The sequence below is a fragment of the Lygodium microphyllum genome, chromosome 17, assembly GCF_053477565.2.
Source record: "Lygodium microphyllum isolate KBCC chromosome 17, Lygodium_microphyllum_v1.1.10, whole genome shotgun sequence".
Taxonomy (NCBI): Eukaryota; Viridiplantae; Streptophyta; class Polypodiopsida; order Schizaeales; family Lygodiaceae; genus Lygodium; species Lygodium microphyllum.
This window is the reverse complement of record NC_141151.1, coordinates 98,265,106-98,285,382: the sequence shown is the minus strand read 5'-3', so window position 1 is coordinate 98,285,382 and position 20,277 is coordinate 98,265,106. Positions and strand designations below refer to the sequence as shown.

The 20,277-nt window shown below is 40.6% G+C and overlaps 1 pseudogene; it reads left to right on the top strand.

The window, feature by feature from the left end:
• The first annotated feature begins 13,273 nt into the window (after positions 1 to 13,273).
• Positions 13,274 to 14,100, top strand: LOC148022177 (uncharacterized; annotated as a pseudogene).
• Positions 14,101 to 20,277: the final 6,177 nt, after the last annotated feature.

Here is a 20,277-nt window from a genome sequence, read left to right as displayed (position 1 = left end):
ATGAATCCCAAGTATTCAACCTTTCTTTTGAAGAAGGCACTATTCTTCTTCTTGGCATACAATTTGTGTGTTCTCATCGTCTCTAGGACAATGCGAAGATGTGGTTCATGCTCTTCTTCCTCCTTAGAATAAGTTAGGACGTCATCAAAGAATACAAGAACAAAGTCATTGAGATGAGGTCTGAAAATATCTTGCATTAACCTGTTGAAGGTAGCTGGGGCATTTGTCAACCCAACTGACGTCACAATGAATTCGAAATGACAGTATCTTTTGTTGAAGGCAATTTTAGGAATATCTTCATCCTTGATTCTGATTTGATAATATCCTGACCAAAGAACGATCTTAGAAAAGATCATTGCCCCTTGTAGATGATAAAAAAGCTCATCTATCCTCGAAATTGGGTACTTATACTTTACTGTTACTTAGTTTAGCCCTCGATAGTTGATACAAAGATGGAGAGTTCCATCTTTCTTCTTTTGGAATAATAGTGGGGCTCCCCATGGTGAACTACTTTGCCGAATATACCCTTGTTCTAGTAGTTGTTTGAGTGCTCTTTGAATTTGATGGCTTCATGAATAGATATTTTGTAAGGTCTTTTTGCAAACTGGAGTAGCTCCTAGAACAAGTTTGATCTCATGATTGACTTCTCTTTCCGGAGGTAACTTAGTTAGCTCAATATGTCAGCGCACTCTTTAAACCATGATGGTTCTTTTTCTGTCACCATCTTGATTTACCTTGTTAAGCTTAATCAAGTAAATAGGTAATCCTTTCTTCAAGCCTTTCACAATTCGAGAGCTTTTGCTAATTGAACTTTAGGTTTCCCTGTTTCACCTTGTGTAGTTGCTATTTCCCTGTTCAAATCATCTTGAAATGTGACTTCACCTTTTCCACAATGGATATGAGCATCATTGGGAATCAGCCAATCCATTCCTAGTAAACATTCATAAGCTCTTAAGTTCATTACTTTGAACCTTATACTTCAAAGGTTTTCTCCTAGGTTAAACTCTATCTTGGCAGTTTGCTGTGTAGAAAGTACTTCCTTTCCATTTGCTAATTCCACAAGCAGTTTTGATACATTTACTATATCTATTCCTAACTTCTTAGCACACGGGTGAAATAAATGAGTGTGTACTTCCACAGTCAATAAAAACTTTAAATGATTTACCTCGATGACTAGCTAGTGTCTGTATTACTGAATATTGACAATTTGGACCCTTCCTGTGGAATGCAGCATGAACAGTTGCTCTTTCAATATCGTCTTCCATAATAGGGTCTTCCTCCTTATTAATCTCTTTAAGGGTAATATTTCACGTTCTTTCTCTTGCCATAGCTACTTGACCTCGGCCTTGGGGAGCTTTGTCGCCTTGACCTTGAAATTGGCCTTGGATGCAAAATTCTAGAAAATCTTCAATAATTTCCAAGTTAAATTTTACAAAATTTATATAGCATTAATACTAGAGTTCGATGCTCAAATTATTTCTCGCTTAATTTATTGAAAAAAATTTCAAATAAAACTCTCTTCCCATTGTTAAAGTTAAACTGCAATTTCAGATATTTCAAGGAAAATAAGGTTCCATTATTTCTCTGATTGATAAAGTATCAATCAATCTTTATTACAACAGATTTATAAGGTAATCAAATGGAAAAAAATACATTATTCAAACAGCTCACATGCTCATCTTATTTTTTAGAAAATGATTCCCTACTACAATCTAAGCATGACATTCTGATACATCCTTTATGAAGTAACTTGGATTCTAAGAGTAGATATCTAAGAATCTATATTTTTTAGGGAGTTTAGGAAATCTATCCTTTTTGCGGTTGCAGCGGCTAGAGCAACCTACAAATTTTATCTGTTGGTTGGAAGGATCTTTGTAACTTTCTCATAGATATACTAGTTTAGTTTGATCTTCTTGCCTCTAGTATACAAGGTACACTGGCTTCATAAAATAGATAGATCTCAAAAACTTTAAGATCTTCCATCCATTTTACCCTTTTTAGATTATTCTAAAGATAAGCTTGCATCAATATAGCAGTATCCTTTTCTAATCATCCACCATCTTTCAGGATATAGAGGTGAGGGGTTGTACAATTGATCTAGTACTCGCATCGTCTGAATTCTCCAGGAAAAACTCGATGAATGCATAGCTAACATAAGTATTACTCGGAAGATCAAGAATCATTTTCAAGATTCGTTACTCTGCCAGAATTCAAAAACATACATTAACAAAGAGAATAAAACATGTCCTAGGCTATATTTACCATCTCAAAAAAAATCTTCTCAAGCTTATGTCGTATTCTATTTTAACAAGTGCTCTGATACCAACTATGAGGTGTCTGTCCAGGCTCATTCCAAGGCACAACTTTTTGTAGCCCATTAGTAGGTTTTCCAAATGACACCGTCCAACGCTCCCTTGGAACAACATGAGGTTTGTAACGTAGACCCCACTGAGTCTACATCGCAACAGAAGTCTTCTGGTCGAATCCACTAGGATCGACCTAAATTTTTGAGTTCCTAAAATTGGACAGGTCTCCCAACAGCCAGCTAGTGTAAGTAATTTTGAGTTCTCACTTGTACAAGATTACTCAATGTGAAGCGGACTTGCCATTGCACTTTCAAAGAGGATGAGAGATGGAGAGGAGTGCGGTACGTCAACCCTCCTATCCATAAGGCAACATCCCATTCTAGTCCCCCTAAAACAATGCAAGTCAATTCTACCTAACGACTAGTTGGTCAATTTATCGTCTTCATATTTCTATTACTGATTTCAAAAGGCTCCTAGCTAATGGGGATCACCCTACCATTGGATGGACCCGTCAAGGGTTATGTCCACCCACTTTCCTTTGATGAGGGTATCATCTTGTCAAGATTGTGGGAGAGAAGGAAGGAGTCTCACTTGTAGCTTTCTTGCTTGCACAATGGGGGAATACACACAGAGGTGGAGGCTGAAAAAAACAGTTTTCCTCTTCTTAGTTGTGTAAGCCAAAAAGAACTCAAATACAAAGAAATAGAAGAACCCTATATATGGGTCTCAAACCAAACTCAAATAACTAAGGTGGCATACTAACTGAGCCACAAACTAGAGTAGATAAGGATAGCTGTCATCTAGCTATTATTCATGGGCGGTGTACCAACCGCATCTGCAACTGACACGTGGTGACATAAATGCACAACGGTCACCCTGGCATATCACGAGTGGAGCTCGATATCTCAACACTCCCCCTCGAGCTCAATCCCAATTCCTGCACACCAAGCAGGTCTCTGAACTTGCGCAGCTTCTCTGCGCCCAATGCCTTCGTGAATATGTCAGCTACCTGATCCTCTGTGCTGACATAAACTAGATCAATAAGACCTAGTAAAACCCTCTCCCGCACATAGTGATAATGCACCTCAATGTGCTTTGTTGTAGCATGATAGACTGGGTTATTTGCCAAGTGTATACTACTCATGTTGTCACAATAAATGACAACTGGCCCATCTGTAGACTGATGCATATCATAAAGTAGCTTATGCAACCAAGCTACCTCACATGCAGCCATTGCTGCACCCCTGTACTCAGCCTCTGTGCTTGACAAGGCAACTGTAGGTTGTTTCTTGCTGCTCCAAGTGACTGCAGCACTCCCAAAAGAGAACACATATCCACTGGTAGATCGTCTATTAGAAATGCTACCAGCCCAATCAGCATCAGTGTATCCATGCAACTGTATCTGAACCCCAGTCTCATAAAATAGTCCATACTGCAATGTGGACTTCACATACCTGAGTATGCGTCTAGCCGCATCCAAATGTGGTTTCCTTGGAGCCTGCATAAACTAACTTACCAGTCCAACAGCATAGCTCAAATCTGGCCTGGTAATAGTCATATAAATCAAGCTTCCTACTATGCGTCTGTACATAGTAGGGTCTTCCAGAAGCTCACCTGCATCTGTGCTCAGCTTCACATTCTGCTCCAAAGGAACTGAAATAGGCTTACAGCTTGTCATCCCATATTTCGACAGCATGTCCAATCCATACTGCCTCTGCAAGAGCTGTATCCCACTTGGTGATCTAATCACCTCAATGCCCAAGAAATAACGCAGCTCTCCCAAATCCTTCATCTCAAACTTTTACTTCAATAGCATTTTCACATGAAGGATATCTTCATCACTGTCACCTGTCATAATCAAATCATCAACATAAATGACAAGCAGCATAATACCTTTCTCTGTTTTTTCTCACATAAAGTGAGAAATCTACCTTGGAAATCTGAAAGCCAATAGTGACAAGATACTGTCCTATCTTGTCAGACCATGCTCTAGGTGCTTGCTTCAAGCCATACAAGGCTTTCTTCAACCTGCAAACAAACTCAGGATGAACAGCATGCACATAACCTGGTGGCTACTCCATATGGACCTCTTCTTGCAAATCACCATGCAAGAAGGCATTCTTTACATCCATCTGATGTAGAGACCATCCCTTTGATGCAGCCATAGCAATGACTGCTCTTACGGTTGCCATCCTTGCAACCAGACTGAATGTTTCTTCATAGTCAATGCCATATGTTTGTGCATAACCCTTGACTACTAATCTTGCCTTGTATATGTTCACAGAACCATCTGCATTGTGCTTCACCTTATAAACCCACTTATAGCCAATTGCATTCTTACCTTTAGGCAAAGGTACCAATTCCCATGTAGCATTTGCTTCCAAGGCATCCATTTCTTCATCCATGGCTTTCTCCCATTTTTCTTTTCCCATGGCTTGCTCAAAAGAAGTGGGTTCTGGTTCCTGTATCACTTTGACCATATATGCATAGTGAATGGCTGTAAATCCATCATATTTCAGCCTATCCACAGGATACCTAGCTCTGGTAGACCTACGCAAAGTAGGCTCACTTCCAGGTGCTCTCAAAACATCCCTGGTCTTCCTTACTCCAGGTATAACAATAGAGGGGATACCCAACTCATCATCAATGCTCTGTTCTGAGCCACTGGATTCACCATCCGCATAAGAGTGACCTGCATTCACATCAAACATGGGCTGATCTACCTTCTCTTTTCCTTTTCGTGAAACCTGCATACCACTATCTGCATTGCTTTGAGAAGATTCTCCTGATCTCAATCTTCCTGTCCATGGCGAAGAATGTGAACCACTGCTAGAGGACACTCCAGGTCCACTAATATTTTGTGACTGCTGCTGTGAATTCTGTGCAGCATTACCATTTTGTGCATCTACATCATCAATCTCATTTACTGGTTTATACCAGCTACTCATCTCATCAAAAATAACATCTCTGCTCACTGTAAACTTACGAGTAGAAGGGTTATAGCATCTATACCCTTTCTGCTGCAGAGAGTAACCAATAAAGATGCACTTCTCAGCTTTTGGATCCAACTTGGATCTCAACTCATCTGGCACATGTACATAGGCAATGCAACCAAAAATTTTCAAATGAGAAATATCTAGTTTCCTACCAGTATACCTCTCCTCTGGAGTCATCCCATGTATTGCTACAGTGGGAGTCCTGTTCATTATGTAGACTGTTGTAGCAACTGCTTCAGCCCAGTAAAAATCTGGCAAGTCTTTTTCATTGAGCATGGCACGAGATACCTCTCCAATATGCCTATTTTTCCTTTTTGCAATTCCATTTTGTTGTGGGGTATGACTGCATGAATATTGCTGCTTTATGCCATGCTCCTGCAGGAACCTTGCAAACTCATTTGAGAGGTACTCTCCCCCTCCATCTGACCTTAGGCATTTTATTTACAAACCTGTTTCTTTTTCAACCATAGCTTTAAGAGTTTTGAAATGCCCAAAAACTTCACTTTTCTTTTTCATAAAATACACCCAAACTTTTCTGCTATAGTCATCAATAAAAGTGACAAAATAATGACAGCCTCCAAGAGATGCAGCTTTAGTAGTCCACACATCAGAGTGGATTAATTCCAATGGTTTCTTACTCTCTTGAACATGTCTAGGAAATGGTTTCCTTGCCTGTTTTCCAAACTGACATGCTTCACATACCTTATGCATTTCTGCAACCTTGAATTTAGGCAATCCTGCAACAATATTTTGGGCCTGCATTGATTTAAGTCGCTGTACATTAACATGACCAATGTGTTTATGCCAGATATCAATATCTGCAACTATACCGGTCCCATGTGCAAACATTACTGCACTCAATTCAGACGTGTCTGCATCCAACGTAAACATTCTGCCCTTCTTCTTTTCTTTTGCTATCAAGCGACCTTTATTTTTCATATCCTCAACAAAGCATCCATGAGGATTAAATCTGACCTGCAAGCCCTGCTCAACCATTTGACCAACAGAAACCAGATTTTTGGTGATATTCGGGACATGAAATACGTCGGACAGGTATTTCTTTTTCGCATCCTGCATAGACAAGGGAATTTTTCCAATCTGCACAATAGGATGTGTAGTATCATCACCAGTCTCCACAAATCCTGGTTTTTCCATTTTCCTTGCATCCTCCATCCATTCTGCATGACCTGTCATGTGGTTTGATGTACCTGAGTCAACATACCATACATCGTTGCTTTCTTCTGCACTTGTCACAGAATTGTTCATGTATTGCACCATAAACAAATGCTCATTTCTGTCATCACCCTGTCTACTAGAAGATGCATAATTTCCTTGTTGCAGTTTTCCATTCATGATGTCATTCTGCTTTTTATAGCAGTCTTTAGCCATATGATCCATTTTACCACAGTAGTAGCATTCAACATTGTTGTTTGCATTTTGTCCTCTTTGCTATCCACCACGACCTCTTTGGCTCCCCCTGCCTCTAGAGTTACCACGTCCTCCTCTATAGGACTGGTTTTCTTGAGTTTGCTGCATATTCTGATTTCTACCACGGCCTCTAGATCGGCCTCCTCTACCTCTGCCTCTACCTCTTCCAGCATTTGAGTAGAAGACAGCTTCTTTTGAAGTTCCTCCTGAAGAAGATGCACCACCATTTGTCTGCTCCTCAGAAATTAGAAGAGCAATCAACTCCTCAAAATCAGGAAATCTTTCACGGACGGAAATGGATGTTTGAAACTGTGCATAATCCTTTCCTAGACCATTCAAGGTCACAGAAACTAAATCATCATCTTCCACTGGCGACCCAATGGAAGCAAGTGCATCTGCAATCTTCTTCACCTTCATGTGGTAGTCATTGATGCTCATATTTTCTCTTTGCACATTATGCAACTCTTGCTTGAGCTGCATTTTTCCTGGCTTGAGTATTTGTGCTATACATTTTTGACAAAGTATCCCATGCCTCCTTTGGCGTACTTGCATCCTGAATATGCACAATCATAGAGTCTGAAATACTGATAGACAGCCAATACATAACTTTCCTGGCTCTCTCATGCCATGCTTTAAATGCCTGCATTTGCTGTTGATTGGGAACATTAGGAAGAACTGGTTCTTCTTCATTTCCTGCAACAAATTCCCAATATCCTTTTCCCATAAGGAAATTCGTCATACTAAACTTCCATGCTTGGAAGTTGTTCTTGTCAAGCTTTTCAGTGACAATCTGTGAGAGAATCAGACGCCATTACAGAACACTGCAAAAAGTTCTGTCACTGCAAAGAACACAGCTTCAGCCTCACAAGGGCTAATCTGCAAAACTGTAGAACAGTGGTCGCACAGCATAAAACTGGGCCGTTTCCTGAGTGCGTGCAGAAAACTTCCGCCTCCAAAACAGGCCCCGAAATGGCCTCAAATCAAAAAAACAAGGGTCTCAAACCAAACTCAAATAACTAAGATGGCATACTAACTGAGCCACAAACTAGAGTAGATAAGGATAGCTGTCATCTAGCTATTATTCATGGGCGGTGTACCAACCGCATCTGCAAACTGACACGTGGTGACATAAATGCACAACGGTCACCCTGGCATATCACGAGTGGAGCTCGATATCTCAACACATCTTTAGTTTTTAAGTTACCTATAGTACATTTATTGGAACATATATAATTAGCTTCCTTAATTAGTCTGTTAAATCATAGATTCTTTCACATAATTCATCTCATGGACATGCATACAATTTAAACAATCCTTGAGTAAAACAAATTTCTTTATTATATTGGAGCTCGTCAAATTCTAGGAATAATGTGGAATTTACAACCACAGCCCCCCTACCACCCACATTTCCTATTGTCTAAGATTATCTCTATGGATAGACCTTTTGCTATGAAGCCGGCCTAAGCCTCTCGGAGCAACAACCATGACCCCCTTGGAGTAGGGTCTCGCAGCTAGCTTGGGGGTAACCTAGTACAATATTTTCTTTTATCATATTTGTCAATGTTTTCAATCAGAGATATAGATTCTAGCAATACAAACAATCCTTTCAAATGTATATCAAATGATGTAATGTCAATCACACCATCATGCAACTCATAGCTTCCATAGCCAAGATAGACCTTATCCTAAGGTAACCTTACATTCTAATGAGGATTCTCCTCCCCATAAAGAAGTGTTGAGTGCATCTCTTACAACACGTTAAGAAAGGCATGAATTTCTCATTTGGACTATCTTACCCAACATAAGAAAAATTCCTTAAAGAAATATATTATGCCAATAACTTAACAAGATGACTTACAGATCCCTTTAAATAGAGTTTCACTTTTTGAGTGTTAATCAACACTTAACCTTGTCGCATTTGACAATAATTATATTGAGTCATTTTACTAATCTCGAGTGTGCATAAAGTCATATGTGCAATAACCTCTTGCAACTATTTGCATCATGATTGTACGATTTAGAGTCTCAATTAATCTAACTAAAAATCATAGTGATTAATTGTTTATGTGTGTACTAGTATGATTTCTAGATGAAACTACTAATTCATGTAAGTGTAAAATATATAAGCTAATATTTTATGTAATTAATTCTTATACTGATGTCCGTGCAATCTAGCAAGTAGATCTTGTACCATTTGATGGAAAGGCTAACATTTATTTTTTAATAGAAATTTGGCATAAACCTTATTATTTTATGTGGCTAAATAATAACCTAGTAGTGAATAACTTAGTTTGGCATGAAGACATTGGGAATTTCATCTTTATTCGCGCTTGCATTCACCAAATCCGACATTCCATTGGTAGTGGCAATTCTAGCAACCTCGGGCACTCCCATATCTCTAGCAATGCTCGTTCCTTGACCGGTTGCAGTGGTTCCCATGGTCCTTCCACCTCGTCGCTTTGGAGCCATCATCCGTAAGGATGTTTGAGAGATAGGGAAGGTGGAATAAAGTCAAGATGGGAGAGAGTAAGACAAGATGGCTTAGCCAGAGATCGAGACAGGGGGAATTGAGCTAACTCTCTTCCTCGTAGCCTCTCAGGGTAATCTCTCTCTCTCTCTCTCTCTCTCTCTCTCTCTCTCTCTCTCTCTCTCTCTCTCTCTCTCTCTCTCTCTCAAGCTCCTTCTCACAACCTCTTGGAGGGGTATCCTTCTGCCTCCCTCTCTCTACCTCTCTCTCATAGCCTCTCGGGGTCTCCTTGTGCTTCTCTAAACTACTCCCCATGCCTCTTATTTATAGATAGCTGAATTAGAGAAGAAGGGTTGTGGCTGAGAAGAAGAGCTCTTTATGGAGGGGATCTTGGTAAAATCAGCAATCTAAAACTTCTAAGATGCAATCCAATGCTCAAATCACAAATCTAATCGTTCCATTGGCTCTGAAAGGGGGGCAAAACCCTAAGACACTTGTTTAGAAATCTTCCAGATTACTCGTCTTTCTTCTCCCTATTCTCAGAGTGTTGTTTGCTGCTTGTAAACTGCAATCATGATGTGTGTGATTTTGCCAATCATTCCTTTTTTTTGCATTAAATCTCTAAAACTGAAAAAATCACTTACTTCTTTTTAACAAGACATTCTGATCTAGAAATTTCCATAGCTTTTTAGGATATTTACAATAAATAATATCAAAAATATAAAAAATATGCTAGTTTTATCCAAAAATCTAGTATTTTTGGACCATCCATATTATACACATTGACACTAATGACTAATATGACTCCTAACGCTCATTCACATGGTAACTTCCGTGATGAGTGGCTACAGTCCTTGTCAATCCGGGAAAAATATCAGGTTACAATCCTCGATTTTATATATATATATATATATATATATATATATATATATATATATATATATATACATACATACATATATATATATATATATACATTTTTTTAAATTTTAAGTTAGTTAATTATTAATGTTAGTTAAATTTTTTTGCTTTAGTTAGTCTTTAGTTAGTAACCTTACTAACTTGCTAATTGACTAACTAACTTTCGAACTAACCAAGTAACTTTTAATTGCATGGAAGTATTACATTATGGCACATTGATTGTGCCATCTCTTCATTCCTTAGTGGATTCACACTTAGTGACCACATCTACATATGTTGTGGTACTTTTATATTAGCCTTTTATCATGTAGTATACTTAGTTGTTTTTTTGTAGAAGAGAAATATGATTTAAGCCCTATCTCTTTATGTGCTCAAGTCTTCATTGCTTTTGTGTGTGTACTCTTGGGTTCTTCACCTCTCTGTCCTTTTGTTTATTTTCATGGTATCATAGCTATCCCAAAGTTATGTAAAGCTCAATTGAAGGCTAAGGTGAAGGCATTGGTGTTGAGAAATGACAAATGATGTATACTCCAAGAAGAGATGTCGTGAATCCCATATGTACAGTGGAGAAAAAGGGAACCATCATGAGCCTATAAAGTGATGTGCCTTCTTATCATTCAATGATGGAATACAATTGTACTTTTTCCTTTCAGTCATAGTCAGTGTCATCCTCAAGATTGTGTTTATGAGTCCAAGATTCCATCTTGGAACCTAATTCACTTGAATGACAATTGATCTATCTAATCTATGTCATCATAAACATTGTCTTTGTGTTCCATCTACCATAGCCACGCTCTAGATCCATGCATTTCAACATGGTATAAGAGCCATGGTGGTCATGGCTTAGCTCTGTTAAGCTCCATTCTTTACTCTACCAGCTTCTCTTCATCATTGCTCAGCTCAAGTCTAGCTAAAGGTCTCATCTTTCACCTCTATCTTCACTTGACCTTCTATGGTAGCCATAACCAGTAACACCATGCCTACTTGGAGGCCCTAGATCTAGCCAAAGAAGAAGAGATAGCTCATGTCTTGAACTATGAAAATCTTCTCCTACTCAGGGGTCCTTATGCCAGCACATCAAACTGTGACATTGGCCTTTTTCCTGCTCAACATTACGAATTTTCTAGCTCGCTATCTAAAATGCACCGTCTACTGGTCGTACAACTCCCGCCATCTACATGCACCACATTTGACCATGTGACCTTAGGGCTTTTGAATCCTACCCTCTAAGCTTCCTCCTCACCAAACCTTTTTTCAAATAATTGCTTCCACAAGCTACTACATCAGAAAAACCAATCAGGTACAAAAACCCTAAAGTGGGTAGTAGCCATAGCCATTGACCTTCAAGCTCATAAAACTCTTCATTTTCTCACTTCTTTCAGCTCAAGCTTGTCAATGCCACTCTAAACTACTGTAGCATTGATTATCCAGTAAGGAAATCACAAAAAATTAGTAAGGGAAGCAAGAAATCAAACTCAAGATCAACATCAAGTGCTTCAACTACATAGTATCTCTTGATACTACCTAGTGTTGATTAACACTAATCTACTTGTGTTCTTGGGCAACTCACTTTTTGGTATTATCTCAGCTATTTAAAGTTGATTAACATGGCAAAACTCAAGCAAATAGCCAAGTTCTTTCATGCTTGGAAGAAGAAGACCATGTACCACCTTATGTGGAAGGACTTGTGGAACCTGTTTGAGGATGATGTAGATAGCAAGGAAGATGATGAAGATGGGTTCATTGAAGAAGACCACTCAGGAAAAACACTACTAGCCATTGGGAGGCTATGCGAGGGGGTTAAAATATTCAAGCGACGCTTATACGATGACAAGGCCATCGCATAGGCAACTTTTTCGTCGTATAAGCGACATTAAAAATTTTGAAAAAAACTTGTCATCTCATAAGTGATGACGAACGTCAGTATCGCTTAAGCGAATTTTGAAAATGATGCAAAGAGAGACGTTTACACATTTCTTTGTGTTACTTAAGCGACGCTACAAATTCGTCTCCCCAACTGTGCGAGATCATTCGACAAGGGAGTTCCTTCTTTTTCCAATTATCTAGACAAGCACGTTAGCATCCACAATTGTCTCTCTCTCTTTCTCATTTTGTTAGTGCCTTGGGATTCCTACTCCCTCACCCCAACAAGAAATCAATAGAACACCTCGCACGGCCCAACTCTTGACAATACAATCATATTGACCTCTATATAAAATACATTTTCCTTCTGAAATGCATTTGCCTTTGGAAATGCTCTTGGTCACATGAGTTTCCTTGTTTGCTTGCATGCATGCTCACCCCTGCTCCCTTGGGACAGAATTCATTCTTACTTTGTACCATAGCAGGAGACACCCACTTCCTGGTTTGCTAATCCCAAGCACCAGAAGCATCTTCTATTTCTTCTTGCATGGAAATAATCAAATACACTTGTTCCATGATTTTGATATTCATTCCAAATATCATATTTTCTAGCATGAAGAGCCTTTCCCATCATTACACATTGCAACAATGCCAGTCCTTTTTTCCTTCAAGGCAAGACATGTGATGAGACCGATAATGATATGAATTCCTATAGCATCGATAGAATGCCCAAGAGACACTACACCACCAAGAAGACTTCCTTTGCCAAAAAACATAGTGGGTAACCCATAGATTGTTGCTATGATGTGAACAAAATCTTTATTCTTTGCAGTTTGTTTTCCACTTGATGGGACCTGAAATGGACCGGCACTGGCTATAGCACTAGCCGGACCTCATGCTCATGACATACAAACACCCTCACGGCCTCGCAGACCAGGAGCGTTGTCGTATTGCTACGCATTCGAGGTGTGAAAACCACCCAAAAGTTGTGTGTGTGATTTGATACTTTGTACATACTTAGTTGTTGTGTTTACATTTATTTTTTGCGTATGAGTATAGTGGGGAGGAGTTGGAGGCATAGTGGTGAGCATGATGAGATGCTTTCAGCCTATGTTGAGCAAGGTCAAGTGGAAAGCACAACTGATGCTGGTGAACGTGTTACACGTATTCGTTCAGGACTTTGCCTTCTCCTTCTCCAGCTACATCAAAAATACCTAATGATACCAAGCCTCCACATCCAGGAGTTGGAAAGAAGGAGCCCAAGCATATTGGACGCTTTGATGTTTTCGAGGATGATCCAGATCAAGACAGTGCAGATTCACCTCATGGGATCAAGAGCTTGCAGCAGCAGAAAGGAGAAGAAAAAGAGACTATTGCAAAAGATGATGACGAGATCCTTTTTGAAAGAGACCTTGAAGGCCTTAGAGTATCTTCATCATCATGGACATATTCATCGAGATGTCAAGGTAGGGAATATTCTTGTTGATGGAAATGGTGTTGTGAAACTTGGGGACTTTGGTGTTTCTGCTTGCATGTTTAATACTGGTGACAGACAATGATCAAGAAACACTTTCGTTGGAACCCCATGCTGGATGGCACCTGAGGTTATGGAGCAAGTTCATGGGTATGATTTCAAGGCTGATATTTGGTCCTTTGGGATCACAGCCTTGGAGCTAGCACATGGGCATGCCCCCTTCTCGAAGTACCCTCCTATGAAGGTACTTTTGATGACCTTACAGGGCTTGACTATGAGAGAGACAAAATGTTTTCAAAGTCATTCAAAGAGATGATAGCAATGTGTTTGGTGAAAGATCCTACAAAACGTCCAAGTGCAGAGAAATTGCTCAAGCACTCTTTCTTCAAGCATGCTCGCTCTGCTGAATACGTTGCTCGAACAATATTGGATCCTCTTCCTCCTCTTTGGGAACGTGTGCATGACTTGAAGATGAAAGATGCCGCTTTTCTGCGTGTGGTATGCTATGAAAAGGAAGAGTGGCTAAAAAGGGGCTGCTTTTCCTCAGAATTCTGCGACTGGGACCATGGGTGCTTTTCTGGTTCAGGGAGAAAAACCAATTTAGGGAGGAGGCTTGCGGCATTTGGGGCTACACAGCGCTTGTGAAAGAGGAAAAACAGGGAGAAAAGGGAAGCTCTCTCTCTCTCTCGGGTCCGATTGAGCTGAAATTCGTCGCACTGAATCCAGTTGTAAAACTCTATCAAAGCTTGATACTCCACATTCCTATGAAACTTTCAACCTGCAACAGAGATCTCAGACTTTCAGATTCTGCATTATGATCTGTGAACCACGAGCCATTATCAACACGGCAATGAAAATGCATGTTATTCAAGTTTGATCTTATCACAATTCTATATGGTGAAGAATTACGTATTTTGGAAGACCTATGACAGAGTTTTAACTGTACAAGAGCTGTGTATATCTATCCAAGATTACATTAGATCTGGATGGCTGCCACAGAAATTTTATCTATTCAAGAGAATTGCAAATTATATGACATGAGTATTCGTCAAGTTGTTTATTGGACATGCTCTCATTCAGATGTAACTGGATATTTGCCACATATTATTTAAAATTGAGCTTTCAAATGGAATTTGATCTCGCTTGATTGATCTTCTATCTTGAAATTAGTCAAGGTCCTCTGTGGATGCGATATTTCTTTCACAAACCCTTCGACATCTTTGGTGAACCCGACGTGAAAGCGTCGCAGAAATTTCAGGATGGGAGATACTTCAGCCTCTATTTCAGCCTCTTCTACAATTCTAGCTGCGTCTACTTCAGCTCCATCAATGACTGCTGCGTCAAGTACTTCAACAGAGGATCTAAAGCAGATTTTGCAGAATATGTCCATGTATATGCAGCTCCAAAATCAGCAGACACAATTGTATATGCAGCAGCAGCAACAATTGCATCAATAGCAGTTGTCTCAGCAAAGGCAACTCTATTCGGAGCAGGAGAATGCAAACAGCGCGACTAAGGCTATTGAAGCAGTTGAGAATGAGAAGAAGCTATTTGACGGCCGTAATGTTTCAACATATTTGAAGACATATGAGATCAAGATGGGGTTTTTCAGAGTTCCAGCTGGACTTATGAGTAAGTATTTCCTTCGTCTTGTCACACCCGCTTTGAGGGCAAAAGTGACTGATCTTTTTATTCAAAATACACATTGGCAAGATTTTAAGAAGGCCTTGAAAGAAGAATATTTCCTTGAGAACTTTGGTATGGCTACTCGGCGGTCATTCCGAGAGTGGGTCTACATGCCAAACAAAGGTCTAGCTGCTTCAGAGTTGATTCGAGAATTTGAGGAGAGGTATAGTCAGCTTGATGCCATTGAACAAAGAGCATTGGATGTTGAAAAAGTTGAGCTTGTCTTGCAAGCTGCAGATCCTGCTCTTCAAGAAGAATTGGGTGAGCTTCTTGAGGATCGCATGAAGCCTATGGGTCTTAAAACGGATTGGCATGATGCTCAGGATGCAGTCTCGACTTTGACCAAGAGAAGGATATGGAAGACTCGCCTGCAGAATGGTTCCATGACACCTACACCATCATCAGCTCCTATGCCTGCTTCTATCCCTGTTATTTCTTCTCCTCCTCAGCCAGTTTCTTGGCCTATGCCAGTGCCTACTGTTTCCACTCTACCTATTCCTCTTGTTCCACGACCGATGCCTACACCTTCTGCTCCAAAACCATCCGCTCCATCGGTGCCTACTTCTCTTGATGACATAATCAAAGGCATAACAGATTTGACACTGGAGTCAGTTAAAGCGGAGTTGGTGGGAAAGTTGAAAGAGCAGTTTTCTTCGACTGCGCCTACTACTTCTTCTAGTGCTCCTACTACACCTAGGAGTGCTCCTAGTGCACCTAGGAGAGATCGGAGATGTATTTGGTGCGATAGTACGGACCATCAGCATTGCAGGGATTGTGAATCTTTTCAGGATGCAAGGAGGAAGAATTTGGTATATTGGGGGCAAGATGGTAAGATTTGGTTGACTGAGACAGGAGCTCCACTTGCTACCAACTTTGGTAAAGGTGGAATGAAGAAGTTAGTGGATGATATGGCGGCACGTACTTCTTATGTGACAGCTAGAGGTGATGCTTCTGCATATGGAGTCCAGATTGAGAAGGGATCAGAGACTCAGTCAGCACTATGAACTTATGCTATGGAGACTGCAAACAAGGGAAAAATTCAGCAAACTGTTTTGACTAGTGCAAGCTCTAGCATCAGATCAGAGACAGGTTGGGACTCGCCTGTTGACAGGTACTCTATTTATGCTTATTTGGCTAAGTCTCAGGGAGCAGATGTACTTGTTGAGGAGAATCGTAAGAGGGATGAAGAAAATCCAAGTGAAGCTAAGAAGACTAGAGGGGGTGAGTTTGTTACTCCACCTACTGCAGGACCGTCTTCAAGACCAGGGCCAGATCGACAGATGGAAGATGCTCAAAAGAGAGAAAAGAGGCAAGAGCCTAGAGAGAGAAAGCAGCCAGGGTTTAGATTGATGTCCGATATTGAGACATCTATGGACATGAAGAAAATCTTTAATGACAAGATACTTGGCAGTGAGGTGACTTTCATTATTTCTGAGGTTTTGGGCATCTCGAAAAGAGAGTTTCAGGATTAGTTTCAGGAGGTCCTAAAGAGGAAAAGACATGCATTGTCTACCACTGATACACAGGGAGTTTTGATTGGGGAGTTGGATGAGGATGAGGATGAGGTTATGGTTGAGAATGCTTCTGTTTTTCCGCAGGTAGAGAAGAGGGTTCAGCCTATGCATTATGCTGAAATTGATGAGCCTGTCTTGATACCGCGTAGTCACTTTTCGCGGAGCCATTGGGCTAGAGCAACTACAGAGACGATGGTAAAGATTGGAGAGAAACAGGTGCCTTATGTTGCATTGGTGGATCATGGTTCAGAGATTAATCTCATAGTTCGTGGAGTTTATGAGAGTAACAGGTGGCCTATGGATGTAGAGCATGGGTGGCGTATGAGAGCTTCCAATAACACTGCAGGTGATTTGTATGTTGCCTGTCCTAGTGTCAGGGTTTCTATTGGTGATGTAGAGGAGGATTTTCATTTCTTTGTGCAGGATTCATGCTCTTATCCTATAATTCTTGGACAGCCATTCATCACAGAGATGCGCATGGAAACAAAGGTCATGGATGATGGATCTGCTTATGCACGGATTCGCAGTAAAGATGGCATGAGAGCAGTTCAGTTTATGACTGTGTGTGTGAACCATGTTAGAAACAGGGATACTCTCAGAGATGCACCTTTGCCCACTGTGAGGGATTCGGGTTTTCATTAGGTACCGCCGTTTCGCGAGACGACGGTGGTACAGAGCAGAGGAGATTGGAGTTCTCGCCTCCTGGCAGCAGTGTTTTCTCCTCCGGTTTTGTTGGGATTTCAGCAAACAGTTCGATGAGCTATCAGAAGACTTCTAGGTTGCCTAGGACTGCCAGGCAGTACATATGCAGGAAGGAGAAAAATTTGAAAAATACCATAAACAAATGTTCATTTCTGTCATTGCCCTGTCTACTAGAAGATGCATAATTTCCATGTTGCACTTTTCCATTCATGATGTCATTCTGCTTTTTATAGTAGTCTTTAGCTATATGACCCATTTTACCACAGTAGTAGCATTCAACATTGCTGTTTGCATTTTGGCCTCTTTGCCATCCACCACGACCTCTTTGTCTCCCCCTGCCTCTAGAGTTACCACGTCCTCCTCCATAGGACTGGCTTTCTTGAGTTTGCTGCATATTCTGATTTCTACCACAGCCTCCAGATCGGCCTCCTCTACCTCTGCCTCTATCTTTTCCAGCATTTGAGTAGAAGACAGCTTCTTTTGAAGCTCCTCCTGAAGAAGATACACCACCATTTCTCTGCTACGAAGTCCTTCAGGCTCAATGTTCTGCTGTGGGGAGTCACTGCAAAAGGCTACCTATGAAAGATAATCTTAAGGGTTGCAAGAATGATAGTCCGTGGTGCGTATTGTCATAGAGAAGATAACAACGTTACCCACCTGCTCTGGGAGTGTAAGGGGGTGTGGCAACTATGGAGGACGGGTGTGTAATGTATAAAAGCGGCTAGATTGCACTGTTACATGGGATGTATGACAGTGTGATTTGTGCAGATACGATGACAGAGATGGGAGATATGTTGAAAACCGATATGCAGAATTGTCACAGTAATGTATTAGTGCAGTCCCTGGACATGTTTCATGAAATTGCAGATTTTGTGTCACAGATTGAGTCAGAGGCTGAGGTAACTCAGCAAAGAGTGTTGAGTGCTGAAGAAATTCAGCAAATAGAGTTTCCAGCTGGTTATGATCAGCTTTCAGAGACACAGAGGGCTGAAAACTTTCAGCCAACAGAGTTTACTGCTGAAGTATTTCAGCATCCAGAGTTTAGGGCTGTTCCTATGCAGTCCATAGAGCAGCGGGCTGAGGATATTCAGCCATTGAAGTGCAGAATTGCTGATTTACAGCAAGATTTGAGTAATGCAGAAGAGCATAATGAAGCCAGGTTTGACACAAAATACAAAACTGTGGATAAGAAGGTGAAGCCGGTTGTTGTACCGCTTCCACCTGACAGTGATCAGCAAATAGAGAGGGCTGCTAAACAGCCAATTTTGAGGAATCCGGAGCATATTGGTCATAAATTTTCAGCAGAGACTCTTGCTGAATTGAAAATTGGAAATGGTGATTTCTTGTTACCCATAGAGAAGCAATGCTTTCAGGAGATGCTTGAGCAACATGGAAGGGGATTTGCTTTTTTCCCGCATGAGATTGGATGTGTGAATCCTGATATTGTTGCTCCTATGGTCATTTTTACTATTCCTTATATCCCATGGAATCTCCGACCTATTCCAGTGCCTAAAGCACACCTGCCAAAGTTGATTGATTTATTGAATGAGAAAATCAGAATGGAAATTCTTGAGCCTTCATCTGCACCATACTCAAACAGGTGGTTTACAGTTCCAAAGAAGAATGGTACTCTCCGATTTATACAGGACATGCAGCCAGTGAACAGAGTTACTATCAGGAATGTTGGTATAGGTCCAGTTGTGGATGAGTTTGCAGAAGCATTTGCTGGATGTGCCATCTATTCTTTAGGTGATTTGTATTCAGGATATGATCAGTTTCAACTGGCTTTGGAAAGCAGGGACATAACCACCATGAGAACTCCTATTGGGCTTGTCAGGATGTGTACCTTGCCTCAAGGTGCCACTAATTCTGTTGTGCATATGATGAATGCCATGCATAAGGTCCTTCGTGATTATATATCTCAGCTTACTATGCCTTTCTTGGATGATGTGCCCATTAAGGGGTGTGCAGAAGAAGAGAAGAATGAGAGTCTAAATGAGCAGGGATGCAGATACTTTGTGGCTGATCATATTTCAGCATGTGAGAAGATTTTGGCCAGGTTAGAAGAAGTGAACTTGACACTTTCAAGGCAAAAATCTGTTTTTGGAGTGAATGAGGTTGTCATTGTTGGGAATATGTGTGGATATTATGGCAGGAAACCCTCACCTGATAAGGTGAATGCTATAGGTAAGATTGCGGAGTATTGTTCTACCACTTCAGAGGTACGGAGATTCATTGGAGCTTGTGTGTTTTATATGATTTGGATATCTCATTTTGCACACATAGCAGATTGTTTGTATCGGCTGCTTCGAAAGGGGCAGAAATTCTATTGGGATGAGAGCCACACTAGAGCTATGCGGAAATTGAAGAAGTTATTGCAGAATGCTCCTACTCTCATGAAAGTGGATTATAATTGTGGAAAGCCTATTATATTGACAGTTGACACTAGTCCAATTGGCATAGGTTGGGCTGTGGGTCAAGATGATGCAGATGGAAATAGTTATGCTATTCGGTTTGGGGCGAAAGTCCTAAACGAGAGACAGAGGAGATATCCCAAATCAAGAGGGAGTTATTGGGGATTGTTACGGCTCTTAAATGTGACAAGGAGTACTTTATTGGAGCTTCAGTTGTGGTAGAGACAGATTGTTTGCCATTGATTGGTATGATCACGAGTTGCTCTACTCCGGATATAGCTATGTTGAGATGGATTGCATACATCAAGTCATTAAATCCGGAATTTAAACACATAGTAGGGAAGGATAATCCAGTGGCAGATATGTTGTCCAGAGCCAGATATGATGATGAGGAGACTCTACTTGCAGAAGAGGATGATGCAGAAATTTCAGCCACTATGGTTGATCATGTTTGTCATGTCTATGATATTCTGGCTTTCATAGAAGAACTCTATGTTGGAGATTGG